Here is a 12014-nt window from a genome sequence, read left to right as displayed (position 1 = left end):
AGGACCTGAGTTGGGGTCAGTGACTTGTTAGCCTTCCTTGCTCAAAATCAATGATCCTAAATGTACTAAAACCAGGACCAAGGAAGAAGGTAACTGGGGTTCCAATCTGTCTCTGTGACCTCTTCAAACTTTTTTAAATCAGTTTCTACACCAGACTTGCACACAGTTAGGTGTTTTAGAGGCTAAGAGAAGATCAATAGATGCATCTCACTCTATTTTGCTCCCTCTCTGTACTTCTAACTGGAAAAATTGGAAGCATGAGGATCGAGATGGGGGGGGAGGGTAGAAAAGATGAGTCACTTTTTCCCTAGGCCAATGGAAACCTTAGAGATGAGTCTGGAGAAGCATCCATTGTAACCAAGGGTTCAAAAGATATTCGCATAAGCTTCGAAATACTCCAGTCACTGAAGACAATGATTTTTGCAAAGCAACTCACTGGAGCCCTCGAGTGCTCACTCTGTCTGTCTTTGAAGAAGTCAATGGTTAGCTAGTCTACCAGTCTGGTAACACTTCTCAAAAATTGCCAACAAGATGAATATACACTTTGCCATACAACTTTTGATAATCCTACAAAATTGAGTGGAAGATAGTGGATGATGTTTGATACCACCTATAAGGAGGTCCTTCCTGAATTCAACTTGATTAAATTCATTTTCATTTTTTAATCAATTAATAATGCCAGACTCTATACTGAGACTCTTGGATACAAAGATAAAAGCAATCCCTGCACCCAAGGAATTTACATCTCCTAGAGGGAAAATATAAACTCAAATTAATAGATGCATACATATAAACCCATATATGTATGTAGATAAATGTTTATATTCATAAGCATATAAATATAAAATAAATACTTGATAATAAAATTATTACCAGGTGATAAAAATAAATACTATGTAATAAAGAACATTTTAAAGGAATTGGAGAAGAGTTATCTAACACTAACATCTAGGAAAATCGGAAAAAGATGTGACACTGGATTCTAAGAAGCAGAGATGAGGAAGCACAGCCTTCTAGGCTAATTCTACTAATTTCCACTTCCACAAGCAGGTTGGTCCTCTAGATTAGATTAGATGACTTTTCCCTTCAAGGTTTTAGGGATAACTACCTAGTGTACTCCCATTAATAATCAACCAAATATCCTTTCCAAGCAGAGGCACACTCTTCCTACAAGTACATATAGTCTCATACAAGTACAAACAGGAAAAGTAGATGCAGGCTTAGAGAGCCAAGGGTTATTTTACAGATCTTGGGTGGATGGAAGTCCCTTTGTTGATCCCTCATAAAGCTTCCTGAAGTGTGAGTAGCTCTTTGATGAACTTTGAGTATTAGTGTCCTTGTATGGTCCTCAAAGCTGATAGTCTTTCATGTTTCTGGTTTGTTCCTGGCCCCTGATGTAGACTCTTTAACAGTCACTGCTGTTTTGGGGACACTGCTATAGGATTACAATGGTAAATCCAAATCTCCTGACTTTTTAAAATTCATATCATCCTCTGGTGGGGGAAAAAGAGATAGAGACTTCCTTCTCTCCACTCAAACAGTCCTCTCAGGGACTTAACTGGAGTTGCTTCACCATAAGACTAGTATAGTACAGGAATGTCAAAAGCCCAAATGACTTTGTGTTTTATCCAAACCTTAAAGGATATGACTGATTTTCTTTACCCGACTCTAAGACATTTCCTATTTGGTTTCATCTGCTTCCATTCAATTAGTTTCTACATCTCAGGGGTTAGGGGCATGGAGCCCCTGCAAACTGGAAAATCCATGTTAAACTTTTTGGCCCTTCCTTCATACCAAAGCAGTATGAATCATTATGTTATTAAAGGATAAAATATGTTGCTATTATATAATACCAACATCTATTTTATGCATGTCTGGGTTTCTAAACTTTTTCTGTGTTGTCTGCTGGCCTTCACATGTCATCTGTGGCTTTCGCAAAACTCCCCCCCCCCAAATTCCCATGTAATTTTTTATGCTGATATACAATATATCAAACCTGTGATGGGGAAAGTTGAGATATAGAAAGGATAACTGTATCTCATTTCTTTGATGAATAGATGGACTGATTTTATAACTCAATCAAAGAAGTATTCTAATAAAAGTAACTGCATACAGCATTGTTAATTATATTAAATGGGATTGAATCCAGTGGTATATCCCTTATACATGGGCAAAAGGGACAGGCCACAAAGACATGGAGGTAGGAGGTGGAATGTCCCATAAGGGGAACACCAAGTTAGCTAGTTGGCTAAAATGCAGAGTGTGTGATGAGTAGTAATGTATAGTTGGCCTGGAAAGGTAGAACTAGAACCAGACTGTGAGGGGTTTAAAAGTCAGACAGAGGAGAAAACTTGCCTTTATAGCTGTTCTGAATTGGCTCCTTTTTTTCATCATTAAATCAGGGAAATTTAAACAGAGTTATTGCCCAGACTCATGTAGATCATATCTTTAGATTGGATGGAAATAAATATGGAATGAAGGCAGTTTGACTATGTCCCCTTATGGAATCATAGTTTTGGCTTGAGAATGAGATCAAATATATTAAATATTGAAAAAAGCAGACATTTTAAAGATATATATATATATATATATATATATATATATATATATATATATTCCTTCTCTTGATTCTGAGCAATTTCTGTCTCCCATGCCTGGAAAGCTCCCCCCCCCCCCCGCCGCCATGTTACCTTCCCTGAATTCCTTTGAGTACAACTAAAATCTCACCTTCAATAGGAAGACTTCCTTAACATCTCTAAATTCCAATGCTTACTTCTCCTATTTCCTATTTATCCTTGCTTTTTATATATTTGCTTTCATGATGTCTCCCCCATTAGACTGTAAGCTCCTTGAGGGCAGGGACTATCTTTTGCCTCTTGGCATCTAACACAATGTTTGATACATACATACATACATACATATTTCAACTGTTTGTTGAATTGTTTAATTGAATTGCAAATGTTCTATATGTGTTATATCTATATATATACATACATGTACAAATACAAATATATGTATTTGTGTTTAGAGCAGATGACTTCAAAATTCCCTCCCAACTCTGTATTTTTGAACCTATGATTCCAAAGGCATATGATCCAATTAGAAGTAGCTAGGTGGCATAATGAATGGATTTCTGAGTTCAGAGTTAAACAGACCTGAGTTCAAATCCTTTCAGACATTTACTAGCTGTATAGCCCTGAACACATCATTTGATTTGTTTGCTTTAGTTTCTCAGCTATAAAATGGAGATAATTAATTGAATCTACCTCACAGTAATGTTGCATAGCTCAAATGAGATAATATTTGTAAAACACCTGGGTCATAGTAGGGGCTTCATTAATGCCTATTCTGTTCTTTCTTTTCTTTCCCTTCTCTTATAAGAACCTATGACTAAGGCCATAAAGACTCAGTTACTGTAAGACCCTAAAAACCAAGGGAACCTTGGTTTCTAAGGGGAAGCATATTAAAGAGCTGAGCCTCCTGAACTGGCCCCAGGCCCTGAGAAGAGAGCTCAGGAACCTCTGAAGTATGACATCCTGTTTCAGAGCACCAAGCCATCCTAGCATCTTCCTGTTCAGCCCCAGGAATATTTTTAATAAGGTTACAAGTGGTGCGCAGAGCAAGAAAAAAAAATGTGGTGAGAGGCTCCTGCTTTCCTCAGATCCTCTGCTGCCTCAGAGTTTGCTTTTCCACCTTCACTCCCTGAACAGGGGCCGAACAAAATTACGTGCCAGTTTATTCTGGGTCGGAGACTTCCCGTCCCTTGCCATGTTTACCCGGAGTGAGGTCATCTTCATTGAGTCCACTGTGAGGTTGTTTTGTGTCAATGGCATTTATAATTAAAATGTGGTCACAGATTGGACCTCATGAAGGAAAAGAAAAGGGAGGAGGGGTAATAAGTTTGGGAAAAATTCCAGTGGTTTAATATTTTTGTATTATACATATAGATATATACATACATTTTATATAAATTATGAAAAAACTGTCCTATGTAAAGCTGTCTATCCCTCTTTTAGGAGCTGGACAAGGCTGCTTGGAAAATTTGGTGTATTCCAAGAGTGTTTGAAAAGTGATTAAAAAGGCCTCCCTACTCTACACAATCAATTAGCTGGCATAATACCTCCTTTGGCAGAGCATATAGTTGAAGTTAGAGTCTTTCAGACTTTTCTTTCAGACTTTCTTCAAGAAGTTCTGGGCTGGGGGTGGCTAGGTGATGCAGTGAATAGAGCACTGACCTTGGAGTCAGGAGTACCTTGGTTCAAATCTGACCTCAGACACTTAATAATTACCTAGCCATGTGGCCTTGGGCAAGCCACTTAACCCCAATGCCTTGAAAAAAAAGTTCTGGGCTGCTTGGAATCTGTTATCCCCTCAGTCACCAGACATTCTCCCCAAATTTGCTTGTCATCTGAAAAATCGGTTCACTTCTTTTTAATCCCCAGTTGATATGGGAGTCAGAGTATCTTTCTACAACTTATCTAAGAGTTTTAAACCACAACATACTTAAACAAAACCCAAGAAAGGGACATAATGGAGTAGTAAAGAGAGAACTGGCCTTGAAATCTGGAAAACCCAGGTTGAAGTTCTGCTTCTGAACCATACTAACTGTATAACCCAGGGCAAGTCACCTAATGTCTTGAGGCCCCGGACATTTCTAAAATTATAGAATATAGATAAACTATCTATCTGCATAGGTAGAGGACATTTCCACCCTAGAAGGTACCAACATAGATGAAATCTAGGTCTTGTCCTCCCTAAAACAAAACAAAGGAACATAAATGGCAGAATTCCACATTTCATGAAAGAATTCAATGTAAGACTAACAAAAGACTCATAGAACAAATATGAACTCATTAGATGCAGAAGGGATACTTGTGTTTGAACTCATCTTATAGGATAATAAATTTAGAACAAGAAGGAACCTTAGAGGTTGGTTGATCCAAGACCCTCATTTCACAGTCAAGGAAAATGTAGCTTAAAGAGGGAAAGTGATGCCTGGAAAGATTAAAATTAAAATTAAATATTATTCCATGTTAAATGGCTCAGACTCTCAAAGAGGTATCTAGTCCATTTAATATATGATTCTCTTTGAAAATATGTGATCAATATGCAACTTTTCAGGAATTGATCTACAGCACAGAAGGAGAAGCAGTAGTTGTTGAATACAAAAGTATCTATAATGTTCTCCATAAAATTCAGAGTTTGGGACATTGGAAGGAATAGTGTTGAGTCAAAGGACCTTGATTAAAATGGCACCTGAGATTCAGTTTCATCACATATGAAATGAGGAGTTTGGAATAGAATAAACTCTATAGTCCCCTCTAGCTTTAAATCTATGATTGTGAGATCTGTTGAAATAGGATAATACTACAGCATCTCCTGCATCTGGTGGGTTTGGGGTTAATTTTGTGAGTTTTCAGTTATCATTGTTCATTGAGGAATTCCTCTTGAGGAATAAACTGTTTTTCCATACCCATCAGAGAAGTCCAGGATAACAAAATGGAATCCAAACGATTTCTTTGCCTTTCCCCACAACCAAGATGGGAAAACTATGATTTTTTTGTCACAGTGTTCCAATATCTAAGGTTTCTTCTTCTTGGTAACCCCCTGGTCCATGTGGCATAATCTTCCCTTCTTCATTTAACTTTAGGTTTTCTCCCCTTGTATTCCCAGAGCCCCATCACTATGATACCCCTCCCCTAAGGCTTCCTGCATAGTCTCATTTTTATACCTAGAACAAATTAAAAAATACTTTGAAAGAATTTAGAACTTTGATAAATGCAATGATGACCCATGATTAGACAGGACTGATAATATATTGAACATGCTATGTCAGAGAAATTATAGACTGAAAATTCAGAATAAGACATTTGTTTTTAGAAATGAATAAAGTAGGGATTTGTTTTGCTGGACTATGTATTTTTAGAGGATATTAGAGGAAGAGATGATAAATGCTTATAGAATAAGCAAAAAAAACCCAAGTAAAATAGATTTTTTAAAAAAGAATATAAGCTGCTTGAGGTCAGATACTACCTTGCTTGGATGTATTTGTATCTCTGATGCTTGACAAGGAAAATAAAGGACTTACTAGTAAATGCCTAATAAATTCCTTTTCATTAAATTCATTTGTTCTTTCATTCAATAGAGCATGACAACCTCAAGCTCTGGATAGCTGAGAAGCAGTTTGAAACAATCATGTGGCTAGATCTTAGTAATGAGATATCCCATATAGACCCTGGAAAAGGGGGAGAAAGTACTAAGTCCATTGATTTCTTTCTTTTTTTTTAATTTTTATTTATTTTAAGCAATGGGGTTAAGTGACTTGCCCAAGGTCACATGACTAGGCCATTATTATGTATCTGAGGTTACATTTGAACTCAGGTCCTCCTGACTCCAGGGCCAGTGCTCTATCCACTGCTCCACCTAGCTAACTGCCTTCACTGATTTCTTCCACTGTGGGAAGCTTCCAGTGATACTTGTCTTATCTATGGATGCAATATGAATTCAAGAGATCATGTTCTATGCCTATTCCCTAGTCTTTTCAAAGCCATGATCTATACTTTTGAGCCTGAATTTACCCTAATGTCAGAAATTTTTTTTTTCCTTCTGAGAATAGAGACATAGATGAGGAACAAATAATCAATTTACCAAGTCTTCATGAAAATTTGGATACAAGACCAAAAAAAAGTCTAATTAACAGGAATCATTATTTGGAGTCCTAAGAGTCATCTCTGTAATTAACTTGTACTTTCCCTCAGAATAACATAGCCTTCTGCACACAACAGTTTCTTCATAAAAAAAAGTAATTGAATTGAATGTTAGTATTTCTGTCCCACAGCTACATACATCCCTGTGCTTCCCATGATTTCTAAAGATTTTTTTATTTTGGCCATTTTGCTTGTTACTGGTTATGTTGAGTACAAGCAACAAACCCACCAGGAAAGATAATTGTGCTTTGTCTGTCAGCATGTATTGCAGACTGAAGGAGGAGGCAAGAAAGTCTATGAAGAACTTGAAAGAAATCAAAATATGCATAGTCAAATAGATAGATGACAGTTGATCAGGTAGATAATAAAGAAATTATCATTTGGAGGATAAATAGATAATAAGATTTATGATAGATTAAAGACAGGTGAATAGGTAGATTATATAAACATATGATTAGATTGATAATAGATAATTAAAGAGATGAGAGATAAATGGTCAGATGGATAATATATAAATGATAGTATTATAGACATATGATAGTAGGTGATAAATTATAGGTAGATGATATGATTGGATTAATGATAAATTATTATATAGATGATGGATTATTAGAGAGATGATTAGATAGATAGATATTCATTCAATGCAAAAATAGGCACAGAAGAAAATGATGAAAAAATGTCATAACATGATCTCAAATTAAAAACAAAAAAGATCCAAGACTTATAGATTCAGCAATTTAATGTCTATTTTTCAATATACTTTCTTTAAAAACAAGAGTTGGATATGACAAGTAGTGAATAATACCACAAACAAAGTGAAATGGGTTGATGTGGGCATCATTTCAAAACAAACTGTTAAATCACTGACTACTTCAAAGTAGAAAATCAATACAACAGTAGAAGAAAGGATAAGATAAGCAGATAATGAGAGCAATGGCAATTACTCCAATATGACCCATTGAAACAAATTATTGAATGGGCAATGAATTTTTAAGAAAGTGACTTTTTTTCTTTGGGTGGTAGGGTGTAGGTGAGGTCAGACCTATGATTGCTTTGGTGTGGGAAAAATCCCAATGAAGAAACACTCTACCAATTCAAATGAGCAACTATTCTTCAACTTGTAATCTTAGTTACTGAAAAACTAAGTGAATTGCTCAGATTCATGCAGCCTTTATGTATCAGAGACTAAACTTGAACCCAGGTTTTCCTGACTTCAAAGTCAGCATTCTAGTCATACTACATGCCTCTGACAACCATTTCCTACAGAAAAAATTTAATCAGTATAAAAGCCATCACCACAACAAGTAGTACAGGTCAAAAAAAAAAATCCCAGAAACTACATCAACCAGAAACCATTTAATCTCCTTGCCAAGAAAACAGACATTACAGCCAAGAACAATAGCAATTTCTAATATACATTCATTTACCAAATGTTTTGGAGAAACATGTGAGAGGTAACATAGAAGAGTGCTTAGAGAGCTTTTCCTGGACCCAGAAAGACCTAGGTTTGAGTTCCACTTTTAACACTTACTTCTCAGAGTTCTAGGCAGCTATCTAAGACAATAAATTGAATAGAAGATAAGCTGAATTGGTAAAGGTGGTTAACTAATCAGAAGTTTCCTGTCTCCCTATCATATCTCCTGTAGCTTTCTCTATGGAGAAAGTTTACAAGTAATGCTGCTTCACATAACAGCAAAGAATGACAGAAGGGAATTTGAATCTTCAGAAAGTTGGGTATAAACCTTTGCTAAATGTTAAATCATCCCAATAGTGACAATCATCCCAACAGTATTTACAAGTGAAGCTAGAAAGAAGACAACAAACCAATGAAAGAGACCACAACAGTAGCAACAAATACTAGTATTTCTATTAAACTTTTCTCATCATAAATGATAAATAAGGGGCAGTTAGACCTTAGGCAAGTCACTTGCAAAATAAAAAATAAAAATAAAAAAATAAATGACAAATAACCAACTACACTTGGATCTATACATGTCAGACTCTGATGTGCTAAGGAGGAAGTAGGAATGATGTTAAAGAAAAAGATAGGTAGTATATCTGGATCAGAGACAGAATACATAAGAGATATCCAAGGCAAAAGTGAGATAATTTTGAAAAAAAAATCCTGACTTATTCCCTATTTGTGGGGCTACTGTAGAGCTCTGTCCTGGGTCCTCTCATATTCTTTCACTACATTTTCTTTTGGTGGTCTCACATAGATCCATTATCATTTCTATATAAATGACTGCAAAATCTGCAAATCTAATCTTCATTTCACCTGAACTGTGATCCTGAATCTTCAAGTGCCAGCTAGAAATTCCTGACTATCCTATAGGCATCTCAAAATCATCACATTCACAATGAAATGCATTATCTTTACCCCTAAACTCAATCCTTTTTCAAATTTCCCTATTTCTTTCTAGAGAAAAATTATCTTTCTATTCACCCATTTTAGCAAACTTGATTTTTCAATCTCATTCAACCCTCAAATATCCAATCAATTGCCCGATCATTTCAATTCCACCCTCTAAACATCTCTTTTTCCAACCCCTTTTCTCTACTCATGCTACAATTCTATTTCAGGCCTTCATTATCTCTCACCTAACTTGCCATAGATTCCTAATGGATTTCTCTGCATATAGTCTCTTCTCTCACTAATATGCACTATTAACAATTGCCTATTTGATATTCTTTAAATTTAGGTATAATCATAACAATTCCCCAATCAGGAAACTTCAATGTCTCCCTGTTATGTCCTGGTCAAAATGCAAATTTCTGTCTGATATTTTAAAGCCCTTCACACTCTGACTCCAGGCTGTCTTTCCTGACTTACAAATTATTTCTCTCCAGGTATTTTATGCTCCAGAAAAACTGACCCACTTCTTGTTCCCAGTGCATAACATTCTATATCTTGCATCTCTGCTTTTGTAATGGTATCCCCTTTGAATGGAATGCATTTCATCCTTATCAGTATCTTTTAGAACCCCTAATTTTTTCAAGGCATGACCCAAGCACCATTTCCTTGAAGAGTCCTTTCCTAATTCCCTTAGTTGTCAACACCACTTACTTAGAAATCACTTCGCATTTTTAAAATATTTATGTAGTCCTTCAAAAAAGTCCTTATTGCAGTGCTTCATCAATGGTATGGAGATAATTCTCAAAGTCTCTGTCACTTGTGACAGGTTCTATCATGCTGCAAAAACTTCAAGTATGCCTCATTGACAAACAATGTTTTCTTTTTAAATTTTTACTTTTTTAGTTTTAATTTATGGAATAAAACAAGTATTTTCATAGCACTGTATAATAAAAAAAAGATCGCACATGAAACTGGGAATCTTTTATATAAAATCTGCTATTCCTTTGAACTATATAATAAAGTTATGTAAATTTTTCTTTTTTTTCCCATCCCTCCCTGTAATCTTTTCTCCAAAGCCCACTGTAATGAATTATGGAGAGGCACATAGCTAATAAACCGGCCACCTGGTGGTGATTTTTTTGGCCTTGTTAACTTATGAAACAAAGAAAAATAAAAATTGGTCTTCCATATTGTGAGACTTTATTCCACTTCCACTGTTATGCTCGCAGAGTGGAAGGGAAAGAGTTAGGAAGGGGGAGTTTTTAGGCCAGAAATAAATTTTAACTTGACCATTGATACTCAAAATGTAAAGTTGTTGTTCAGTAAATAGCAAGTAGACATTTTTTTCTAGAAGAATTGACTTGTATAAATCTTGACATTCTTTCTATAAAGGAAACCAGAAGAAAGAAGGATATTATAAATAAATGGAAGGATCATTCACAGGTACTCCTTGTAGAGGCAAAGGAAGGAATTGTTGAATGATTAATATCAATCTATGTTTAGCATGGTTATACATGTATAGCTTATCTTAGATTGCTTTCTGTCAGGGTGAGAGGGAGGGGAGGGAGAGAGGGAGGGAGAAAAATGGAAAATTTAAAACCTGACCAAAAAAATGATTGTTAAAGAAAGGAACTGTTGAAATGAATATGCACAGAAGCAAGAAGTAACATTATTTATTAGAATATCTGGGTCACTGTATATTGTGATTCTAATGATACATATTTGAAAAAAGACTTCCATGAAAATAATTGTAGCCTATGCACCATCCTGGGTTGCAGAGGATGAAGAGGCAGAGAATTCTGTGAAGATTTTGACATAACCTTTCAATTCAATGTCTATATTCCTGCAGCAAAGGTGGGAAAAGGTGTGAGGATTGGAAGAAATAAACAAGAAAGCATTGTTCAAGAAGGAGTGAAAGAGGTGAAAGACTTGTAGATTATGTAGAAACATCATGTCTTTTTTATCATGAATGAGTTATTCAAAAAATTGGTAGACATATGGATATAGTGAAACATCAGAATAAAGCACAAAATAGAATAGTTTTAAAAAGTAGGAAGAGATCTGTTATTAATGAGGGGGTTATCCATACCAACTTTTCAGATCTAAGATTAAAAAAAGATGGAATATATAATTGAAATGACTCAATTCTGAATTATTTAAACAAGTCATTGAAAATCCAAAATGGACAATGGACAAGAGAAATGACATTGACACCAACTATAATCATTCTATCTAAAAGTTTAACCAATATAAATTAATTACCTCAACAAGAAAACCAAAAGTGTTCAGAAAGCATCTTATTCTACAAACATCTAACTCCCTTGTGGCTGCCTAATGCAACTCTGGGATAGAAAATAAGTTTATTTGTAAAATCATACAAAAAAGATAATGAATGACTAAAAGTAGTTTTATAAAAACTACAAACTATCTCATAAAAAAGAGAGAAGCAGTTAAAACTAGTTTAAGGAACATTTGACAAGATATTCACATAAGCAAAATTATAACAATGGTATTCAAAGATGAAAATGAGAAGTCTACAAAGAGAAGAAAAATGGAAATGATTCGCAAAAAGAAATTTAACAAGTTTATTAATGATGATTAAGCTACTACCCTAACATTTAAATTCCAGATATGCTAATAAGGTAGAAATGGCACTAAGAACAAAAACAAGAAATGTAGCAGAGGCGATCTATACTGGAAACACTACAATACTGGAAATATTAAGGAGCATTAAGTATATATAAAGTAAATACTGAAGGAGAGGAAGATATCAAAGACATTGAGAAAATAACTGGGATTTCATTAATACTGAAAAAGGTAGCTAATATAACATCAGTAAGTATTGACCTCCATGCCTACTCTTACAATTAAATGAAATATTTTTAATAGCACTATTAATATTATCTAATAGTGCTTAATAAATGCTTGTTAATTGATTCAATAATGGT

At 35.1% G+C, this 12014-nt stretch overlaps 1 protein-coding gene and 1 long non-coding RNA gene across 6 annotated transcripts in view; one reads left to right on the top strand and one right to left on the bottom strand.

The window, feature by feature from the left end:
• The window catches only part of FGF1 (fibroblast growth factor 1), a 150329-nt gene that overhangs the window by 31833 nt on the left and 106482 nt on the right, over window positions 1–12014 (bottom strand). The gene's annotated exons all lie outside the window — the stretch shown is intronic.
• The window catches only part of LOC141506186 (uncharacterized), an 82263-nt gene that overhangs the window by 29216 nt on the left and 41033 nt on the right, over window positions 1–12014 (top strand). The window lies entirely within an intron of this gene.

This window comes from Macrotis lagotis, chromosome 1, assembly GCF_037893015.1.
Source record: "Macrotis lagotis isolate mMagLag1 chromosome 1, bilby.v1.9.chrom.fasta, whole genome shotgun sequence".
Taxonomy (NCBI): Eukaryota; Metazoa; Chordata; class Mammalia; order Peramelemorphia; family Peramelidae; genus Macrotis; species Macrotis lagotis.
Note: the sequence above shows the minus strand (reverse complement) of the source record. Positions and strands in the feature narration are given on the sequence as shown.